Raw genomic sequence first — 24,808 nt, forward strand, 5'->3', positions numbered from 1 at the left:
GAACTCACTCTGTAGACCAGGCTGGCCTCGAACTCAGAAATCCGCCTGCCTCTGCCTCCCGAGTGCTGGGATTAAAGGCGTGCGCCACCACGCCCGGCCCGGAAGAGGAATCTTGAGGATAAATGACAACAACTAAGAATTAAAGCATCTAAATAATAAACAATTGGAAAGAGATTAGAAAACATGCTTCCTTCACACGCCTATGATCACCATAGCCTGTGTACTTTATCACTCCGTCTCATGCCAGGTGGTCCTCAGATCGTAATTTTTCAAGTGATTTATTTGAAGCTTTTCATTTAATTTTCTAGAATGTAGCTTTATAAGAGAAGAGAGGTAAGTATTGTATCTTGTATACACATGATTTCCAGAATGGTCTAGACCTGAATTAGGATCAAATTGGAACTTTATTTTTGCTAGCTGAATGATGAAACTTTTGAGTTGAATTATAAATTATAAATGTTGGGTGATATATATATATATATGTATATGTATATGTATATGTATATGTATATGTATATGTATATGTATATGTATATGTATATGTATATGTATATGTATATATATTACAGTCTGATTGCTGCAACTCAACCCCAAACAAAAACAACTTAAAAAAGAACTGTATATTTTTAGTTATAGTTTGAGCGTACAGTCCATTGAGATGAAATATTGTGGTATCAGAAGCAGGTAGTTAGTTACACTCTTTTCCCAGTCAGAGAGCATAAGGAGATGAGTGTTGGTGCTCTGTTCTCATGGAAGCCTAGGCCACTGAATGTCAACTCCCCACATTTAAGAGGTCTTCCTACATCAGTGATTTCACTGTAGAAACTCCCTCAAGAGCATCTCCATTGTTCGGTCTCCTGGGTAAGTTTACAATCCATAATAACTATTACATGGGCTACGTAAACAGGAGAAAAGAATGTAGCCTAAGTTAGTGAAACAAATTATATGAGATCAATTGTTTACTTTAGAAAACACATTTTTACATACTAAAAACATTCCGATTTATCCCAAAATGAAGCAGATATTAAGATATGACCATGGGAGCTTGGGGGAAGTAGCTTTTGCCTTCCACTTTGAATTGAAATTTGTGAGTATCCCATTCAGAGATTAATAGATTTAGAGTTAATCCAGATTGGTGTTTTTTTTTTTATTTTTTTTAAACTTTAAGTGGACCCATCATGGCTATACAAGGAAGAAGGTCAAAAGAGATAAAGACATTTCCTGCTCTTAACTGCAAACTAGTAACTGTGACATCCAACGGCTCTTAGACTTAACAGTTTGATTTGAAGGCCTCTTCTCTTCTGCAAAGAAATGCTGCCATATGGCCTGCAGTGTGGTCTTCCATTTCCACAACTACTTAATATGCTTGGTCCATGATGAAACACCAGCTCCTGGCTGGGAAATTAAAGTAGTGTTCAGATCTTCTCAGCAAGAAAGCTGCAGCTTGATATTTTCTGTAAGCTGTGCTCGGCATTAGCCAAGGGAAAGGAGTGACATAGTTAGGAAACACAGCTGGACTTGTTAAAACAAGCATTTCAGTGCACAGATGCTAAGGCTCTTTGGAGTCTTGCTCCAGATCACTTTGCTCCTACATAGCTATCAACTACATATATTTCTCTTTTCATTCCTTTTAATTTTCATCTTTAAGGCAATTTATATAAATGCTATCTTCAATTTCTAATGGATTCAAAAGTCATTCTCTGGGAGTCGGGGTAGGGGGAGGTTATAGCATGTTGAAGCATTTTCTTTTTCTCTATAGGTGCCACCTTAAGCAGCCCTCTGCAAGCATCTCTCAAAGAGACATGCTGCAATAATGTTACAAGAAAAATCAACTGTTCTCTTCCGGATTCTTAGCCTCATTAATTTAACAACTGGTTAAAAAAATGTCGGAAGCCAATTATTAAGTTGAGAGAAAAATAATAGGCCAGGGAAATGGTAAATATTAGCAGCTGCCAGCAGGACAGAGTTGGCTTGAGGAAGAGAAAAAAAAAACATACCATTTTTAATTAGATAAATCCTAGTATAATCTACAATGGAAGTCAGCAACTAACTGTATTGTGAAAAGTGAGGGATATTCCAAGAAACAATGAAGAATGCCAGGGCAACCATGCTTAGGCTTTTGTTAGTAACCAAAAGAACAAAACAAAAGAAAAAGGAAAGGGTATGTTTCTCTGAGCTAAACTTTGGAAACACAGGCAAGCTCAGCAGTCCTGCATGGCAGAGGCTCACTAAGCTAAACCACAGAAGAAACTACCTGGAAGGCTGAGCACATTATCCAGTTCAGGGGGTGATTATTCCTGCCAACGTTTTAGCATGTTTTCAGGTGAATCAGCATTCTGGAGTGGTTGCCTCCTACTTAGGTTATTGGCATGCTCAGCGAATTGACTCTTAATAGAGTTGCATAGCCTAAAACATTCTGAATTTTGGAGCAGATTAGAATGTCATGTCTCCATCTGACATCAGACTCCATTCTTTTGATTAGAAGGAAGCAGATTGTCTTTAATGATCCACAAGAAAGGCTAGATTTCCACTCCCTTCATATGGTATTTCCTGGACAAAGCTGATGTTCCCCTACATAGTGTTAACAGGAAACTGGAATTGAGATGCAAAGGTCCTTCCTTGGTTGCCTCAAGTCTCTTAGTCCTGATAACAACAGGATTACTCTACAAAGACTAGGTTCTTGCAACATTCTGTGTTTAAATATTAAATGCTTTTGCTTCTGTGTTCTAGTGAATCAAAGGTAGCAATGTTTATGGGTAGGGCAGTTATAAAGAATAAACTGTAGAAACAGTCTTCTTTCTTTTAATGTCAGTTGGAGGATGGGTCCATGAAATCCTAGAGACACCAAAGTATAAGGAAGTATTCTCAAGTTCCTTAAATAAAATGGTGTAGCATTTGCAGATTACTTAACCTCCACCCAGTCTGCTTTTAATTCTATCAACATTACTAATAATTCCTAATAGAATGTAATGTGCTTTACTTATTTACGAGAGCATGTTATTTGGTGGTGATTCCACCAAGCATGGTAAACATTACGAACAAATACAATTAAATTTTCCATCAAGATTAGATTAAATCTCTAGATACAAAGCCCAAAGATAATTGAAGCTCAAACTGCATATCTACAAGTATATATGAAGAGTTGAAATGAGTATTTAGTAAGTACTTAGTTGAGTAACACAAAATTCTTTTTTATAATGGTCCCTAGTTCTTTTAGCATGCCAACATGTCTTAGTCTATCTATTTAGTTAATGTTTTCTATGTGATTGCTGAGTTACTCTTCCTGGTTCTTCAAGTAAGACAGGGCACCAAAGACAGACCAAAGACATAATTGCATCCTAATTCACCTTTGTGAACTATTGACCTTATTGAGTTTGCATATAGGGCTGTGGCACAGGATTGCTTATAAGGATATAGATAACAAAAAACTGTCTATCAACCAAAGGTGCACATCATTATGAGTGGTAATCTCAGGAAAATTCTATTACTAGAATCTTTTCTTTGGTTTACCTTGTTCTCTTATGTCCTCTAGCACTTCTACCAACACCACAGAACTGGAATGTAGGAGAAAATGGTAACTGGACTCCCAGCAGAGAGTCATGTTTCCCACTACCCTCTCCTTTTAGTAAGAACAGTTATCAGCCTATTACATAGCCCTAGATAACACTAATGTTTTTCTTCCTTTATTGTCATGACTAAGGGGCAGAATCATCTCTGTTCTAAGATGGCATCTCGATGTTAACATTATGACAGTGGAAAGGATGTACCACAACCAGGAAGGCATGCTTTGGGAGACTGGCTCTTTCCATTTTCCCAAACTCTGAAGGATGTTATTTTTGCTGCAATACTTTAGGTAGATGTGATCATCATGGCTAGTGCCATTTACAGTGATGAATTTATATGTCTTCAACTCATCACTGTTTCTTTACTTGGATTCTTTGGCAATCGCCTTTACACTCACTTGCTAGAAGGCATACCACATTCCTAAACTCTGATCAAATTATTCTTACTTTTTTTCCATTATTTTGAACTTTTAAAAATCTTTTACAGGATATAATACAATTAAATTATTTGTACTTTCCATTTAAAATGCTGAAAGGACCCAGATATAGCTGTCTCTTGTGAGACTATGCCGGGCATAGCAAACACACAAGTGGATGCTCACAGTCAGCTATTGGATGGATCACAGGGCCCCCAATGGAGGAGCTAGAGAAAGTACCCAAGGAGCTAAAGGGNCCCAAGGAGCTAAAGGGGTCTGCAACCCTATAGGTGGAACAACATTATGAACTAACCAGTACCCCGGAGCTCTTGACTCTAGCTGCATATGTGTCAAAAGATGGCCTAGTCGGCCATCACTGGAAAGAGAGGCCCATTGGACTTGCAAACTTTATATGCCTCAGTACAGGGAAACGCCAGGGCCAAAAAGTGGGAGTAGGTGGGTAGGGGAGTGGGGGAGGGTTAGGGGGACTTTTGGGATAGCATTGGAAATGTAAATGAGGAAAATACCTAATTAAAAAAAAGAAAAAAATAATAATGTGTATTTAGACACATGGAAAATTACATTTTTTTCTCTTTCCTCATTTGTTTTCCATTTCCATATCAATGCCTTTCTAATTGGTCTACTGATATACTGATTATATAGAATATTTTAATCTACTAAATATTAACAGCATTTGTTTGGACTAATATTTATTTATTCATCAAGCCTTATTGGAATCCTACTTTATATGCAGGTCACTGTTCCCTGTAATCAGTCTGTCTTCAAGAAAGTAAGCAAGAATCTGCATGCCTAAAGATCACTGTGATTAGGTGAATTAAGAAAATAAGACAACCTAACCTAGGAAAACAGAATGTGTTCAATAATAATGCTCTCTGAGCAAGTGACACCTCAGGGGACACCTAATGTGAACCTCAGCAATAAGTAGGAGGTAACAGGATGAGAAGATGTTTGTGGGGTATGCATCGCAGGCAGAAAGAAGGATAAGTAAAAGGTGAGTTTAATGGAGACAGTGTTTTCATCCAGTCTCAGGATGTACAGAAACAGTATTTGGAATGCTTGGAATGAACTGTGTAAGGCAGGTGGTACATCAGTGAGGCAGAACCTGGTTAGTAAACAATTCCTGTGTCTTTGTAAGGGATTAAATTTCTTCCTATAGTTAATGAGCAAGAATTAAAGGCTTTTAAAGTAAAGATTAATTTCACATTCAGAAATAAGCATTCTAATAGAGGAAAAAACCAGTGCAAGAAGTAGACAGAAGGATGTTAGGGGTCCAGATGAGGGTGGCTGTAGGGATGGCTCAGGGGTTAAGAGCACTGACTGCTCTTCCAGAGGTTCTGAGTTCAATTCCCAGCAACCACAAGCATCTGTAATGGGGTCCAATACCCTCTTATGGTGACAATTGTACATCCTGAGACTGGATGAAAACACTGTCTCCATTAAACTCACCTTTTACTTATCCTGAAGACAGCGACAGCATGCTTACATACATAAAATAAATAAATCTTTTTTAAAAGACTCCAAGCAAGCACGTATTATTAGAGCACCCCCAGCCCACTGCCTCCCTTCCAGATGCAATGAAAAGTGGGGAAAGTTGTTTCCTCACTCAACCTCCCTGCCTCCACAAGCTGGGCAAAAGTACATCCCCTTGAAACCCAGCAGCCTGAATGCTTACTGTTCAGAATCCAAATTGGATCCTAGGCAGTGTGAATACTGTCATGTTCTATAGGTCAAACATTAATAGCCCCCACTCCCTTACAACTAAGAATGACCTTTATCGAATACCCCACATCATGTGTACTCTCTTTCCCTGTTTTTGTCATCTTGCATTAACTGAGCATGTAGCATGTCCTGTAGGTCAACTGAGCCAGCTTCCTTGTGGTTTGAGACATTCTTGTCTGCACCCCCCACCCCATGCCTGCAAAACCCTTAAAATTAGGAACCTCATTTTTTGACAGCCCTGAAGTTTCAGGCTCCTCCATACTGTCTGCAATGGAGTGACTAAAGCACATATTGGGAGGATAATTTAACTCAACACCATTCTTTTCATCTACCACTTCTTTTTGAAAATGTATGAGTATTTCAGCAAACTCTAGGCATGAGGTTAAGAAAGACATTAAATCATAAGGTTGAATTTAAAAAAGTAAGTATTTTAGTCTATCAATTTGGAGAGAAAGACAAAGAATTTTCACAAATGGTAGCATGTTTTGGTTCAGATAACTTGGTAAATATGAAAACGATTCTGTGCAGTGGTATCGATTGGGCCCATGTTCTCTGCAGGTTAAAGAATTAAAAGGCAGTGGGGAAACCCTGAGTTTGACAGATAGCACACAGGGAAAAGAGAATCAGCCAATAAAAAAGGTCTTTATGAGGGATAAGGAAACACACACACACACACACACACACACACACACACACACACACTGCAAGGCAAACAATGAAAAAGACCCTCTGTAAACCAGAAGGGAGAAGACACAGAATGCTGGAGCCCTAGTTCCTTCTTGACATCTTGAGACTTTAAAAGACCTTGAAGGAAGTCTTTCTCCCTTGATATATGGTTTGCCAGTTTGAACAAAGGTAGGGGAGACTGATAGGTCCTAAAGTTTAGGGTAAGTGCATCACAGACTAGCATTGAACTTATCAGACATATCTACAGGCAAGGGGTCCTACTGCCCAGAGAGAAAACCCCTCAGGGCCTTTGTTTTAATCATCTAGGCTTTGGTATTAGGTCAGGAGGGTGAAAGAGAAGTTAACCATCTTGGAAGGTCATCATCTTTCTTATTTAGTCGTGGCCATTCTCCCTATCTGCTTGCCTGTCAGAGAATCTAACTCCTCTTCTCTTGTGCCTTTAATATGGGTGCAAACATGGATACAAAATATATGCAGCAATAAAGGTAAAAAGAGTCAGGGAATGCACTGAGCTTTAATCTTTCTAAAATCCTTTAAATCTGAAGAATACATATGTTCCATGCATCATAGTTCAAAGTTGATTGGTATCTTAGTATTGGTTCTGTTGTGATAAAATCCCCTGACAATTGTAACCTAGGGAAGAAGGGTTTTATTTTAGCTCACAGCTCCAGGTGATAGCCCATCACTAAGGAATGCAACAGCAAAACCTTGCAGCAGCTACTCACATCAACCTCCAAGAAAAGAAAGAGAAGTAATTCATGCAGACCTGTATGCAGCTCACCCTATGTTGTTCTATACATGGGTCCTCAAACAAAGGACTCATGTTGTCCCTTTTTAGGTTGACCATTTTCATGTCAATGAGCATATCAAGGCAATCTCCACAGACATTTCTAGGAACCAACCTGAGATTATATTCCTAGGTGAATGTACTCTTTGTTAAATTGATTTAGATAGTGACTACATGGTGCTACCTGGCATATTTTAATTTTGTGCACATGATTAGGTGAATGTAGTCTTTGTTAAATTGATTTAGATAGTGACTACATGGTGCTACCTGGCATATTTTAATTTTGTGCACATGATTAGCTAGGAGGAAATTAACTCTTCCACAAATTACCAGTTGTTTCTCTTCTCAGAAAGATCAAACCTATAGCTCATCTTTACAGTATTCACCAGTCTTAGAAAGATCTTGAGTTCTCATACATTCTAGTGTTCAGTTGTGAATTAGCCTATTAAAATGAGCATTCATGAAAGAATGGCTCTACTTCTATCTACCCAGAAAAACACAATTTCTGCTACATGGTAGAAAATTATACTTCATCATGAAACATTTACATAAGAGAATGACATGGTTTGGGAAAGTTTTCTAGACCTACCTTGGAAGAAAGTTCTTATTATGAATCACTTTGCTAAGGGAAACAAGGTGAATTCATTACCTTGCTGCCAAAATAATGGTCAGCATCATTTAATACATATGACTTGGCAGAGGAAATTCAGCTTAATTCAATAATTTAAGGCTGAGGAGAAACATGTGATGCCATGATGAGCAGCAATTAGGTCACTGGTAATTTCTCCTGTATTATAGAAACTTGCATCTGATCATTGCAGTCCTGAAGCCCAGTGGGTTAAGTGGCTATAAATATAATGAACTTTTTTTTACTACTTTATGATTAAAATAAGCTAATATAAGAACAATCTAGCCGGGCGTGGTGGCGCACACCTTTAATCCCAGCACTCGGGAGGCAGAGGCAGGCGGATTTCTGAGTTCGAGGCCAGCCTGGTCTACAAAGTGAGTNCCAGGACAGCCAGGGCTACACAGAGAGACCCTGTCTCTAAAAACAAAAAACAAAAACAAAAACAAAACAAAAAAAACAAAAAAAAAAAAACATCCAAACAAACAAAAAAGAACAATCTATAAGATTATCTATAGACAAATTTAACTTTTTAATTTTTCCATTCTTTTTATCCTTTTGCTTGTGGATTTTTTAAATTTATAAATCATTGTTTTTATATTGACTTTCTATTTTATGCATCGATGACAAAAGGAAATGATTATCTGGCCTTTTTCATTATTCATTTGCACCTACATATGATCAAATGTGAATAAATTAGGGCCCCTAAGACTGTTTCCTTACTTTAATTAAAGAAATTTTAAATATAGTTGGATTATGTTGCCTAAATATATTTTAACTCCTTTGTTCACAGACTTATTCATTCATACTCCTACAGTCTATCCCAAATGATCATAATGTCAGTGACCATTGTAGGTAATAGTCCTGAAGTTAATAGTAAGGAAGGGAAGCGTTTTTCTGCCCTATTACAGTTTACATTTTAGTTGTTTCAGAAAGACAGACAATTAAAGGGGGAAATCAATACATAGTATAATTTTTGTTGTTGTTTTTTGTTTTTTGAGACCGGGTTTCTCTGTGTATTCCTGACTGTCCTAGAACTCACTTTGTAGACCAGGCTGGCCTCGAACTCAGAAATCTGCCTGCCTCTGCCTCCCAAGTGCTAGGATTAAAGGCGTGAGCCACCCATAATTTTAATGAATATAAATGCATTAAAACAATAAAACACTTTACATATAAGAAAACTTCATTCGTCAACATTGTGCCCAGTCATATGTCACTTTACCTGAGCTGGCTTAGGTGAGCCAGCCATGTAACCTATGGATTAGTCATTGGGTTACAGTGAGCACACTGTTGACAGCCTTAGTCATTCTGATACATGGTGGCTCATTGTAGTGACTCCGAAAAGGTTTCTTTTTAGTGTGTGTAAGAAATAACAGAGGTTCTCATCAGAAAGGTTTTTTTTCCCCATGTTTGGGGAGCAGAGAATATTTAATAGAAGATGTTATCGTGTTATATATGAAAATGAAGTTAGATGCGTTTTCTTCACTCTTCACTTCCCATGTTCCTTCCTGAGTTAGTTCTGAAATGCTTTCTGGGTGTATGTCTCTGTCCTTGTCACCATTAGCAAAATTAATTCACACCTGCTTTCTTCAATATTTTTCTGCCGTTTGTAAAGCACTTACTCATGAAAATTCTTGTTCAAGACAAAGTAATACTAGAGCCCATAATTTCAATGCTTTCCCATCTTTAGTCCTTATTATACTTACTACTTAGAAGCTAAGTATAACCCTTCAAATAGACATTTCACTATGCAGTTTGCATCCTACACCATATTACCATGCCCAAGGTCTATTCTGTAATTCACATTTTGTTACTTCTTATACCTGAACTATTTGTGGTCTATGTCCCTTTGTGAATTTGAGCTGTTAAACAGATAAAAAGACGTGGATTGGTACATAGAACAATATTATATAGGCACACATATGCATGCACATGTGCGTGTACACCGTGCTCTCTCTCTCTCTCTCTCTCTCTCTCTCTCTCTCTCTCTCTCTCTCTCTCTCTCTNCTCTCTCTCTCTCTCTCTCTCTCTCTCTCTCTCTCTCTCTCTCTCTCTCTCTCTCTCTGTCTCTTCCATTGACTCTGAGCAGAAACTGCATAATCATTCTAGTTGAGTATTGATCAGATAATATATTTGAAATAATATTTATTCAGAGTGATAGAACAATTTTGAAACAACACAAAGTTAAATTTCATTTCTAAGATTGGGAAGCATGTTTTTCAAACATCAGTCCCTTTATTTTAACCCTAAAAAAATGTTACTGCAGATGTATTTTTACCTGTGGCAGGCTAATCATCAGCCTAAGAGCCTTCTAGCATCCCAACTTGTTTATATGGCAGCACTGAAATTTGTACATTTCTAGGCAGGTAATCTAACCCTAAAGGTTACAATAATAGAAATAATCATTCAATGAAAATAAGGACATTTGATTAGTTTGCAATAACTTTATTTAAAAGCAAAGTTATAAAATCATAAAATACTAAAGCAAAGTTATAAAATCATAAAATACTAACTAAAAAGCCGGGCGTGGTGGCGCACACCTTTAATCCCAGCACTTGGGAGGCAGAGGCAGGCAAATTTCTGAGTTCGAGGCCAGCCTGGTCTACAGAGTGAGTTCCAGGACAACCAGGGCTACACAGAGAAACCATGTCTCAAAAAAACCAAAAACCAAAAACCAAACCAAAAAACAAACAAAAAAACCCACAAAAAACCAACAAACAAAAAAAACCTAACTAAAAAAATTACCGAAATATTAGTTGATGATTCAAACAATAACTGGTTTCCTATCATTCATAGATAATAGATCCCCAAAATTTTGGTAAAAGACAAAGATAAATGAAAACTCTATTTTCTGCCAAAAAATTTTTAGGCATCAAAAAACACATTAAATAAAGTTTATCAAAATAACAAATTAAGACATACGAGAGGGGAATAATTTGTTTTTTATCTGAATATTAACATAAGATTCTGAAATGGATATCATTAAAACCTAGATTGAAATTAATCAAATTTGATTAGTAAACACAAATTAACACCATCCAATTTCTTAAGTGGCAAAAATTATCATTAAATCATATTAATTAGAAAATATGAGTATTTTATATAGCGATCAAATGTGAAAATTACAGTGTAAGTTTATGTTTAATTTAATATGAATTACTTAAAAGATTATACATGGAGCTAGGGAAATATTTCAGTGGGTAAGAGCACTAGTTGCTCTTCCAGAAGACCCATGTTTAACTCCCATCACACACATGTCATCACACACATAACTGCCAGGAACTCCAGTCTCAGGAGTCAGGAGTCAGACACCTCTTTCTGAACTCCACAGATGCCTGGGATGCCCATAATGCACAGACATTCATGCAGGAGTTATGCACTAAGTCATGAAATGGAACATAGATCACATATGTTGCCACTTCTAAGGTTTAACCTAGAACAATAGAAATGTTTTATTTATGGAACTAAATTTAGTTTTTTTTTTATCTAGTTATCTAGTTTCTGTGAAAATTTCTGTCCCCTATAGTAAACAACTATAGTAAAAAAAAATCTGCATTAAACACAAATGGTAGTTGCTAAGTCACATAGCTGTTCATTCTGATCTTGTAACACTTGCCAAAAAGTACAACTTTGATGGCTATCTTGAAGACAAACAGTGAGTATAGCTACAATAAACTAGATTATCCCACTGAATCTGTGTCTTGGATGGAAGGTGATATCTATGTATGTAGAGGACTTTACAAATGATGCTTCAAAAGAATAATGAAAACACACACTCAAGAACAATGACTAAGACTTGTGTTGTGTTGTGTTGTGTTGTTTGAAAGAATGAGTAGATAAGTCTGTATGGGTAGATAGTATATCATATGATCTACCTCTGTGGCTAGAAAACAACATAGAAAGAGGCTCATAGTGAGAGTCGTTAGATGGTTACCTTGAAGTAGAATATTTAAAGCTGAAATGCAAGGGAGCCCTGAGTGGACCCTGACAACGGAAGCAAAAAATTGGAAATTTTGAAAGCCATATTAGACAACTTTAAGTATACTCTGTAAACAATATTCAAAAACAAATTGTCATGACATAATTTGGCTAGAAAGATATAACTATCTTCCCTTTGCTTATGAAGATTTATCTACAGTATATAAGTGTAAGGTGGTCTAAAGGAAAATTAAATGTACAACTTATAAAATTTTCACATTAAATTATATCCCTAACCCTAATTTAGATTAATATAATGAATTCATGGAATTTTGGAAGTAACATTCCCTCAAGAAAATGGAATTTTAAAACCTTTCCTTTACATCAATATTAATAGAGATAAATCTAATGCTACCTTAATTTCCATGAAAGTACAAACAAATAAATCAATACTGCCAACACAATTCTGAAGTAGGTTTAATGCTTTAAGCCTTATTTTAGGAGATAATTAACAAATGTTCATGAAATTTGAATGCCTTTTGTTCTATTAAGGAAAATGTCATATTCTGTTTCATTTATATATGGTATTTCTATTTGATGTAGAACTGACTTTATTTTACTTAACCTACCAAACTGTCTTCGTCTTTTTGATTTAGTGAAAATATGATGAAACTGAATCCTATATCCCAACATAAAAGAACATTTTTTTTTTAATATTCCTGTGGCTATGTGCTCATCTAGTCAAGTACAGTCTCCTGATCGTTTTACTCTCTGTGTCCTCAAATATTGTTTAAACGCATCAACAAAACAATTCAAGTCAGAAAGTTTTGTCTGTCATAATCTTATAGTGGGCACTGCTCATCAGTACTATTGTAAAATTTATTTTTCTGGCTCTCAGATTGTCTCTGCATCTAATAACCCAGGACTCCTCATCAGAGGTTTCTTTTTTATCATCTTTAATTAAATAGGTAAAACCAACTGGCATTTCTTGACTCTCAAATAGTGAGAACAAGTAGACAGAAATTTTGAAAAGCTTCTCTAATGGGTTTAAATAGATTTATCTCATTTACAAAATGATTAGCATTTGTTTTACAGTGTTTCAAGAAGATTATGCAAAAAAAGATTGCATAATTAAAGCAAATGTTCCAAAGAGTTTAATTATAGTTGCCTTGGTATCTAAAATGTAATTTTAAGATCCTGTTAAATATATATGTGTGTGTGTGTGTATGTATACATATGCATACATATATGTGTGTGTGAATACTACATAATATACATGTATATAGCATATATGTATATTATACATACACACATATATGTGTATATATATGTATGTATGTATGTATCTGTGTGTGTATATATATATATATATATATATATATATATATATATACCATAGATAGGTAGGTAGACAGATGGGTGGATGGATGGAAAGATAGATAGATAGAGAAATTGATAGATAGATAGATAGATAGATAGATAGATAGATAGATAGATAGATAGATAGATAAATAGATAGATAGATAGATCTTTCCAAAAGAACAAATACTCAAGAAAATCGCATGTTTTCCACCTTGTAGCAAGACTTGAAGATTTTACTGCATGGCTTACAAAAAGAGATGAGAGACCAAAACTCATTCCTTATCACCTCCAGGGACTTATCTCAGGGTGATACTTTCTTTTTTTTCTTTTTCTTTTTTTTTTTGACAACAGGATTTCTATTGAGAAGCAGTAGGTTTAGGTCAATGAGATTCTAAATATTCACTATGTTTCCAAAGGTGTTAAAGCTAAACTTGTTTCATGCAGAAGTCAGAGACCCTGATGTTAAGGCCCTGAATTTGATAAATCCTAGTCTATAGAAGACCTTTAGTTTTAAATGTTGGTGTAGAGGTCCAGTGTGGGTCAAAAATGGGGTCCAGCGTCCACTTGAGGCTAGGGTTGCTGGGCTCAGTGGACGCGGGGAGTTTGACTGTGGGCATCCCCACAGAACCCCTGGAGGAAGGTGCCGTCGGGGGTCCCCGCAGACCTGAGGGAGTTGGGCTCTGACTGCTGGGTACCATGGAAGAGCCGGTTCTGAGGTCCCTGGGCCGCATGGAAGCCAGGGACCTCAGGTTCTTAGCCATGGACAGCTCAGATGCTGCTGGATATTGCAGAAGAACTGGGAACAGAGTGGGGACCCTCGGGCAGCCTCTGGCCCAGGGGCCAAAGGGCAAAGGGCCGAGAGGAGAGAGCTTTGGCTGGGTCTGGCAGGGAGAAAAGTCTTCTGGCTTACTTGGCGGCTTGCTCAGTGCGTGGGCGCTTGGGTGGGTGGCGGCTGTTGCTGCAGGAAGGCCTCCCGGAGGTTAGACAGGCAGCTCATTAGGGGAAGTCCTGCTCCATTGCTCCAGCAAAGCGGATCCTGATGTGAAGAAGCAATCCATGGTTTTTTTATTGGCTTTAATAAGGCTTTTATTGTAGAAAGACAGAGAGAGGGAGAGAGTAGAGAAGTAGAGGCTGGCCATGGCCATGGCCACGTGGAGAGAGTTGGGGAGGGAAGGCAGAGAGAAGGGGAACAAGGGAGCAAGAGTAACAGCAAGAGAATAAGAGGTAAGAGAGAGGAGGGGGGCAAGCAGCTCCTTTTACAGTGGGTTGGGCCTACCTAGCTGTTGCCAGGTAACTGTGGGGAGGATCATGTCTGACTGTTGCCTTGTAACTGTGGGAGGCTGGAGCTGCAACAGGAGCCAGGGACCCAGGAGGCGTGGCCAAATACCTACCCTTCCACTCAGAAGGAGTCACCAACCACCAGGTCACTGAGGCTCAATGCCTGTGCTCAACTGGGGACCAGGCTGTCTATGCACAGCTCACTGCCCCACAGTTCAACTATGAATTAATGGTAGTCAAGTAACACTATAAAATACCATTTTGCGTGTGTTTTGTTTTCATGCTTAGTTAAGTCTTTGAACTTCTCCTCAATTAACTTTTGAGCATATTTCTCAAACTATTGAGCATATTTCTGTTTAGACATTTCTGCTAATGATGATAACCATAAGGAGTAAATAATAAACAAAGAATTATATTTATAAACCAATATTCCAACCCTAGGATATTTAGCTGTGCTTTGCTACTGTACAAATAATTCAATTTCCTACATTAAAAAAATATTCTGTGTATGCTGGGTTTGTATATGCATGCATGTATGGAAGTCAGAGATTAATTAACATCACCTAATGATACTCTATGACTTTTGCCTTATCTTTTGGGATATGGACACAGGCAGATCCTGGAGCTACTAGTTGACCATACAGGTTGGACAGTGAGCCTCAGAGACATGCCTAGCTTTACTGTATTTCTCCCTCCCACTGCAGAAATTCCAGAATGATCACATTTGTGTGGGTGCTGAGCATGATGTAATATTATAATGAATTATATCCTTCAGGACTTAGTTTTCTTGTTTTATATGTAAAAGTTCTAAGGTTCTAGGGACTTTCTGCAAGCTTCAGAGGTAGCTGAGAAATTATGTAAAATCTGAAGAATTTTTAAATTAGCCCCCTTCTTAATAACATGAACAATAATTAGATGTTGGACAACATTAAGAAATTATTATAAAGTTTTTGGTAGGATAATATTAAGACTGCCAATGGGATTAAATACATGAGAAAAGAATAAAAACATAAAATAATTTATAAAAACCCTGTGAATTTTCTCTCCTTCAAAAATGTGGAAATAAAATAATAGTTTATTCAATATCTGGTAACATGAAGATCTTACAGCCATGATTTGGAAAGGGTATAATCACAGCTCAGATACGTTTTTGGAGAGAAAGAAAGTTTTTTTCACTGGATGCAGGTCAGACCATCTCTCCTGGGAGAATTTTCTGGGTTGTTATGATGCTAGCTAAATGAATCACGTGTGTTGTTTTTAATACAATAGTGTGCCATGTGGCTACACTGTTAGGATATTTGCCTCAGTGCTTTACTTTGATTAAAGTCACAGGTTAATACGTGGTTTATATATTCTTTAAGTTATTGGTTTTTAGACATTCTAGATGTTTTTTTAAATCATTGGCCATTCCATGCATACATATGTAATGAACTTTGGTCATTTTAGACATCATTACTGTCTTTCACATTTCTCCTTCCCCCACTAAAACCTTTCTGCCCAATGAGATGCTTCCTAGCTTTCATGTCTGTCTCTGTCATTTTTGTCTCTGTCTTTGTTTCTTTGTGTGTATCTCTGTCTTTATCTCTCCCTTCCTCTCTCCCAGCCCCCTTTTTCTGTGTGTATGATCCACTAAGATTAATTACAGTACTTTTCAGGAGCAAGGAAGGAGAGTTATATACTGGAGCTTCCACAGCTTATCAGTGCTACAACACTAAAGAAAATATATCTTGCCTCTCAAGCAATGATTGCCTGCCACGGCGCCATCAGAATGGTAGAGCTCTTCCCGATGCAGGTTGGAATAGTGGCACTGTCCACCTTGTATGGATTTTGAACAAATAACACAGAAGAAATGAGTTTCTGATTACAATCCTGAGTTCCTATCCTTTGAAACTTAGATTCTTTCAGACCCAGTCTTCTGTTATAGTCCCTCAAGCATAAAAAGTATTATAATGATGCTCCATTTGACCAAAATTCATAGGCAGTTATCTGGCATCTGTTAGTAGAATTTTTGTTAATGACATTTTTAGAGATACATTATCGATCCATGACAAATTTCATTGTTCGAATGTTTTAAAATCTGTTTTAAAAATAAAATTACAAAACTGAAATCATTTGACTAAGTGGAGCTATAGTGAAGGACAACTAACTTAAGAACAAAATAACCTAACAAAGTAACTGGCAAACATACCAACAAGCGGTCAAATTACCAAGATATCGTCTTTTAATTTACACGTGGTCTCTGTCACATATTTGTCTTTTTACAAACAAACTTTTAAAACACTAAAAAGCATTTCTTAATTAATTATAAAATGTACACAAATCCAGTGATAAGACTTAATTGTAGGATGGCTAGCCTAATATTTTTTTCAGAAGTTCCCTTTCCTTCTAATTCCAGTTAACTAAGATAAAATATTCTATGAAGTGCATTTGCTTATCAATTTAATGCTTACATATTTCTTTTTTAATTGTCTACTCCTTTTTATTGAATATACTTTTTCCATGCAAGATTTTTTTATTATGGTTTCCCCTCTCACTCCAGATCCTCCCAACCATTCTAAATCCACACCCCTTTTCATCTCTTTCATAAGAAAACAAATAGACAAATGAAAAAAAAAGTAAGAATAAAATGAACAACTAACAAACAGAAAAAAGCATATACACAAGCAAGCATTCGTGCACACACACAAGTGCATATAGACAATGAAGACACAAAATCAGAAACCATGAGTACAAGCAAAAGAACAGCAAATAATGACTAAACAAAGCAATAATCAACAAAGAATTCTGCAAAAATACCTTGGAGCTTGTTTTGTGTTAGCCATGTACTGCTGGGTGAGGATGTAGGGTAAGGGAAATACTAATTACTGGCAGGCATGCAAACTTATATGGGCACTAAGAAAAGCAGTGCTGCAGTTATTTAGGAAGCTGAACATAGATACACCTTAAGATCTAGCTATACTACTCTTTTGTCTATACCTAGAGGACTCTACATCCAATTACAGAGATACTTGCTCATCAAAATTTAGAAATTCAGATCAATCTAGCTATCTATCAAAAGATGAATGGGTAATGAAAATGTACATGTACACCACTGGTTCCCAACTTTCGTAATACTTCGACCCTCTAATAAAGTTCCTTGTGTTCTGGGGACCCGAACCATAAAATTATTTTTGTTACTACTTCATACCTGTAATTTTGCTACTGTTATGACCAATAATGTAAATATCTGATATACAGAGTATCTTTTTTTTATTACATCTTTTCCTCAATTACATTTCCAATGCTATCCCAAAAGTCCCCCATACCCTCCCCCCCTACTTCCCTACCCACCCATTCCCATTTTTTTGGCCCTGGCGTTCCCCTGTACTGGGGCATATAAAGTTTGCATGTCCAATGGGCCTCTCTTTCCAGTAATGGCCGACTAGGCCATCTTTTGATACATATGCAGCTAGAGTCAAGAGCTCCGGGGTACTGGTTAGTTCATAATGGTGTTCCACCCATAGGGTTGCGGATCCCTTCAGCTCCTTGGGTACTTTCTCCAGCTCCTCCATTGCGGGGCCCTGTGATCCATTCACTAGCTGACTGTGAGCATCCACTTCTGTGTTTGCCAGGCCCCGGCATAGTCTCACAAGAGACAGCTATATCTGGGTCCTTTCAGCAAAATCTTGCTAGTGAATGCAATGGTGTCAGCGTTTGGATGCTGATCATGGGATGGTTCTCTGGATATGGCAGTCTCTAGATGGTCCATCCTTTCGTCACAGCTCCAAACTTTGTCTCTGTAACTCCTTTCATGGGTGTTCTGTTCCCAATTCTACGGAATGGCACAGTGTCCACACTTCAGTCTTCATTCTTCTTGAGTTTTATGTGTTTAGCAAACTGATATACAGAGTATCTTATGTGCAACTCCTGTGAATGGGTCATTCAACACCCAAAGGGATCAAGACCCACAGGATGAGAACCACAGATTTTACAGTGAAATATTATCCAACCCTTAAAGGGCTAAACCCATGAAAGTCATGTGTAAATTGATGCACTAGAAAAAAAATCATCCTTAATGAGGTAACCCAGACCCCAAAAGGCCAACAGTATATATTATTTTTATGTGGTTATTAGCCTTTAAGACTTTGATAGGCATGCTACTATCAAATCACAGAGGCTAGGTATAGAGTAATGAATTAAAAAAGAAGGAAGGCTCTCCCAGGAAAAGGGAAATAGAATACATAGTTATAGAGAAGGGTAGTGGAAGCCTGATACAGAAAGATTAAATAACGAAAAGTAGGGAATAAGGGAAGGAATGTGGGGAAAGATAGCTAACATTAAGACCCATTTGAGGGATTTGTGGACAGACACTACAGTGGAAGCTTATTAAAATATAGACATATTGAAGAAAATCTAAATGGAGTTACCAAATGACAAATCTCCAACAAGGCATCTCTCACCACTGAGGGGAACGTCCAGTGCAAGGAATGAGTTGCATATAACTTCGTTGTTGGTCAAAGAGTCCCATTTGAAAGCTCTAAACAACTCAGTCTATTACCAAAACTTTTGGTTGCTGACAGTAAGGCCCTATGGTGGGAAACAACACCTACATAGCCTATTGAATGTGGATATGGCAAGCTGGTGCCTAACTAGAGCTTTCACCTTATTGACTCATGTGTTCCTAATTCTTATCCATCAATGTACCACTAACAAATGTAGCTAATCAATGATGTGGATTCTTTGTCAATACATATTTTGAGTCTAGATACAAAAAAATTAAATTAAGCATGCCAGTGTCGTTTATATAATTATAATTATTACTTTGATTTTTCTTGTTAGTTGTCAGGGAAAATGATATTTCTCAGATTGGAAAAAAAGATCAATAGAAGCTTAGCTATTTCAAGATTAATTTGTGAGTGTAGATGTTTTCTTAGTTGGAAGACTCATCCACACACAATAACTTTTTCTGTTTAGCTTTCACGGACATTCAAATATTAGTTTTCTCCTTATTCCCTGGCTTCTCTCAGGCTCCCCATTACACACACTCAAACTACTATATAGAACTAGTTATAGTTACTTATCAAGAGGAAAAGAAAATAGAAAAGGTAGAATTTGCCAGCTACTGGGTTGAATAAACATAAATTTCCAAAAGGAGTTACAAGTAGAAATAGGTCTGTAAGGCATACCCTAGGAGATGTCTCAGGTCAAGTTCAGATTTTTTATCATGGAAAGCACAGAGGTGGGGGGAGATAAATTGTCACAGAAACTTCAGAGATAGAACTCATTGCCAGTAATTCCAGAAACTGGGCAGGAAGACACCAAAGCCATATTCCCACATAGCTGGGTGTTCAACCATACCCTGGGCAGAGAAATAACAGGCTTCTTTATTGGTCATAGTCTGCAGAGAACCAACACCAGGAAGAGTCTCTAGCCTTGTGTAAACTAGTTAGAACCAGTTTTCTGAGATCTAGGATAAAAGCAAGGCGACTTAAACTCACTGGAAAACCCTGCTTTTGGTGAACCTAACAATAGGAGATACTATACTAATGTGAGGAAAAGTTTCATGAAATAAAATCTTCACTGGATGCCAAAATCTTAATTATTTTCCTCCCAAATACCCTTTTATCCTCACTCAGAGAAGTTATGATGTTTCTATTATCTCTAGCTTCAAATCCATGGGTTCACTATCACCTGTCAAGTTCAGCAACAGCCTCATTTCACAGTGAATCCTGAAAAATTTTACTCCCGTGTTCAGTGCAATGGTTTTAGCTGACACAAATCCCTGCCACCCATTTCTAAACTCATCAAAACTCCTTTATCTATCTTTATGTTGACTACTAAAATTCTCACTTCTGGTTCATTTTGCAAACCAAATATAATTATTCTTGTATCAAAACTATTTTGAAAAGAATTTGCCATTCATAAAAAGATACGTGCAGTGCTTTTTATCCATGCAAAGCAAGATGTATGTCATTTCCTAAAGCAGCATTTTACATATAGACTTGTGCCCTCAAAGTCCTGCAATAACATTATGTGTAAAGATGTTTTCATTTCTTAGAGAATTGTGCTCTAAACCAAGTCACCCTCCAATGATCCCATATTTGTATTTAATTTATTAACCACCCACCCATCTCAATACACAGTGTTCTGTGAGCTTGCACTCAAGATTACCGTAGCCTACTGCTCTATTCTTACTTCTGTTTGCTTTTCTTCTTCTTTTTCCTCTTCTTTTTCCTCTTCTTCTTCTTCTTCTTCTTCTTCTTCTTCTTCTTCTTCTTCTTCTTCTTCTTCTTCTTCTTCTTCTTCTTCTTCTTCTTCTCTTCCTCTTCCTCCTCCTCCTCCTCCTCCTCCTTCTTGTTCTTATTCTTCCCCTGATCTATGAAATACTTGCCGCATAGACCATGTAAGTCCATCCATGTCACTCCAGGCCAACAAAACATTATAATTAGTGACGTGCCATTTAAAGTCATATGAAGTAACTAGAAGAAAATTTATCTTAAGAATTATTTTCTAAATCTTTTTAAGACATAATTCTTGAATTTCTAATGCTGGCCAGATTGGTGGAATTTCCTCATTATGTGTTCCCTTGTGGCTTCAAAATGCTAGTACTGATAGGGAAGTTTTCACAATTATTATCATTTATTTTGTATCCTGATAACTACAAATGCACATTTTCTTGAAAACCTAGCCCTGACAACACCTTGGAATGCTGGAAAATGTTCTAGACTTAGAAAATTCTAATATGCTTTTTAATGAGGTATCCAGATGATAGCTATGAATAGTAAAGCAAGAAAACTCTGTAGAAATCTGAGTTAGTCATTTATTTTTGTATTAAACAAACCATAAAAGTATACAATTAACTTTTTATCGCCATTTATGTGTGCTTGCATGAGAAGTACCTGCAGGTTTATATAAGGTGTAAGAGTTGGGAAACTATTTAAGGACAAATAAACTGATTTTTTTTTTTTTTTGCTGTGGTAGACTTGTCTAATAAATGTACAGTGAATCTTTTCTAAGAGAGAAAAGTATTTTTGTACTGCTTCTGTCCCATTTCGTGCAAGCATATGAAATGACACGAGGAAAACAGAGCTGACAAGAAATCACTTCACAAACCACATCTGAGGTCTCTAAGCACGGAAATCGTTTGATGAATTTTTTAAGATCTGGCTGCTTTTTAAAGAAATTTATAATTCACAGTGTTTGATTAACTTTTAAAGAGCCGAGTGTTGACAGATTTAAAAATCAAAAGGAAAGAATTGGAGTGATCTGGTAGATTTTTAAAGCTGGTTAGAAACAAGAAGTCAATGATCTTATCCTCCTTAGCTTTGATTTTTTTATCTTACATATATGGCCATTGAAAATTTAAGTTTGTATAGGTTCACTCTGGCTTAAATAGGAATAACAATGGCTGTTTTTTTTTTTTATTTAGGTAGCAGATACTTTAATAATTCCCAAGATAATCAATATTTAGTATTTTTAACTTAAGAAAGATTGTTAGTATATGTATTTGATAACAGTTTATAGACACTGACATGCAAATATGATTTGCATCAATATTAGGCAGCTGACAGAGTCACCATGGAATGGAAAGACAACAACATAAATTGGGAGATGAAGGAGAAATAAGCTAAGAGGTGAAAAGAACAAACGTCAGTGAAAATATACATATATACAACAAGCGAACATGATATCATGTCAGAGTTTTTGTAATCAACTGGAATGAAAAGAGAGTCTCATGACTTCTAGAAATTAGAATTAATGAGTCACCAGCTAAGAGCACACACTACTCTGGCAGATGACTAATTTATATCTCTTAAGAGAAATGAATCATTTAATATAAGGTGAGAGCTATAATTTGCTTGATAAACTAATAGCTTTTGATGACCTCATTATTTGTGGATTGCCAATAGGACAAGAGAAGACATAGAAACTGCAAGCTGGTTGATCTCTATGCACAGGGGAATTATCAAACCTATACTGGAAAGTGTCAAGATTGCATGTTCTGGGTCATTAAAGTAGATATCACCATATGAAGTTTGTCAATATCTAATCATTCCTTTATAATATCCATATTTGAAAATTTATCATATCTAGTCTGTGTTTTAAAATCATAAAATTTGGAATATGTAATAATACAAAGCTGACATTTAATGTTTTATCCTGTCCACATTTCTTCGGATTCCTTTTCTAATCTGCTTAAAATCCAAAATACCACTACAAGATAAGCTTGATTTGCAAATTGGTAAATCCAAAATGTTAATGCCTTTTATACCATATGGAAGCAACATCTTATTAGTTCTAGTGTAACTAATAGAGAGACTAGAAATATAATAAATGTGAAAGGAAAAGAGTAATATTTTTTTCTGACATATTAGTATAAATATGATACCGGAGTACAAAGCCAAGAAATGTCTATGAAAAAATATCATTTTGCTGCATAGTGGATAATTACTCCTATTTTATAATATTGAGATTTAGGAACAGAAACAAGGTTTGCTTCATTTGCAGGAAACAAGTGAGTATAACTTTTCACATCAATTCTAGAGCTCAGGCTAAAAAACCACTACTTTAGAAAGTCTATCACGAGTTCCTGATTAACTCTGTGCCACTTCAATGTCAAACTGTTCTGGAGGTCAGTGAAATCCTTCTGAGCTGGAAAATGCTTGAAGCTATTTGCCCTACCTCGGGAAATAACTGCTCATATAGGTGACAGTAATGTCAAGTGGACTTAAATGTTTAGAATCAGGGTTAACGAATGTCAGCAAAAATAGCACTGGGCAGATGATGCATCTCATAGCCGAAGGATTAATAAAAGTAGTCACACGGTGTGCTAGACCAAATCTAATCTCTCAAACAACAGTCTTTTTGAAGCTGAAATTGGGACCGGCTTTCTAATGTGACTGTGCCAGGGCACATTACTGACAATTTCATCTTAGTCAAATAGAGCAACCTTTTACCATTTCTGTAATCACCCTAGAAAGCCCACCAGGAAAATTTGACCTAAGGGACAATTATAATATATTACAATACAATCTGTAGGTGAATAGATTTATCACAAAGTACATTTTTGCTAAGAATCTTCCTTTTGTGTGTGGAACTGCAGATGGAATCCAGGCCCTGTGCATACGCTGAAGTACACCTCTACTGAGATAACTCTATGAACTGAGTTCTCAGCTAATGAATCAAGATGAGCAGATAGTATGAGAAATAGGTGGCATGTGGGAAACATGCAGACAAACCTTTAAAATTTACATTTTTAGATTTCAGGATCGCAGGAATTCTGTTTCACTTGTTTTTATTTTATCTTGCTTATGGGATCAACTTGGACACCCCAAAGCAACTTAATTTTCTACTGGGTGATTTATGACATATCTATATCTTAGAGAACACTGGTAAATTTTCTCAATAAATTCTTTATGTACAACCTAACAGGAACCTTAAACACAGTTCAATGTGGCAAAAACTCGGGAGAGGGCAAATTCTTCTACAAATGTGTTGTAGCTAGCAGGGGAGCCAATGATGCTTTATCTAAATATTGATAACAGAACAGGGTGTCCCAGTTTCTTCATGGAGTGAAATTTTGATTAACAATTTACTTTGCAGAATACATTGTATTTTGATTAATTGACTCAATCAGCAAACATTAAGCAACTATTATATACCATACACTGTATAGGTCCAGAATGTATTAGGCTAAAAGACTTTATAATTAAATATGAATGAACTCTACCCAACAGATTTGATGAGGTGTTAAGTGAGTGTTATATTTTACAATAATGTCCATTGTCCAAAGCACATAGATAATTTTCTGAATCTTCTCAACTAAAACTCTTCAGTCTAGGCTACAGTTGAGGATTTGAAGTCATCCAACCAATACCCTTCATGCTACACCAAAACAAGAATCTCTTAAAAACCACATACATTTTAACGTGTGTAGCTGGATAAACGGCAAACTGTTACTGCCATATAAGGCCACCATGGTCAGATGTTTACTGTCAGATTTCTGGGGAAGCAGCAGAATGCTGTCTGTTTTGTTTGTTCTTTGTTTTCTGCCATCTTGGAATCTCTCTCCATATTTTATCCATATAAATAACCATGACTTATAAAACAGTGTGAATAGTATTCTACTTGCACACTATTTTTAAGTCTTCATGTGTCAAATAAAACCCTTCCCTGAACAGTAAAGATACTTCAAAAACTTTAATTATACTAGAAACTTTGTGATACAAAGTTTATTTGTATTTGCATGTATTTCTTTATGTGTATGTGTGTGTGTGTGTTTGTGTATGTGTGTGCATATATATGTATCAGCATGTGCCATGAAATGTGTGGCTAGAGACTAGAAGACAACCTGTGCCCACTGGTTTGTTGCATCTACAGCATGGGTGTCAGGGATTGAGCTGAGGCTGTTAGCACTGTCAGTTAGTGACTTTACCCAATGGGCCATCTCATG

The 24,808-nt window shown here is 36.6% G+C and overlaps 1 protein-coding gene across 1 annotated transcript in view; it reads left to right on the forward strand.

Annotated features, from left to right (window-relative positions):
- The window catches only part of Hcn1 (hyperpolarization activated cyclic nucleotide gated potassium channel 1), a 372,972-nt gene that overhangs the window by 331,454 nt on the left and 16,710 nt on the right, over positions 1–24,808 (forward strand). The gene's annotated exons all lie outside the window — the stretch shown is intronic.

This window comes from Mus caroli, chromosome 13 (genome assembly GCF_900094665.2).
Source record: "Mus caroli chromosome 13, CAROLI_EIJ_v1.1, whole genome shotgun sequence".
NCBI classification, from domain to species: domain Eukaryota; kingdom Metazoa; phylum Chordata; class Mammalia; order Rodentia; family Muridae; genus Mus; species Mus caroli.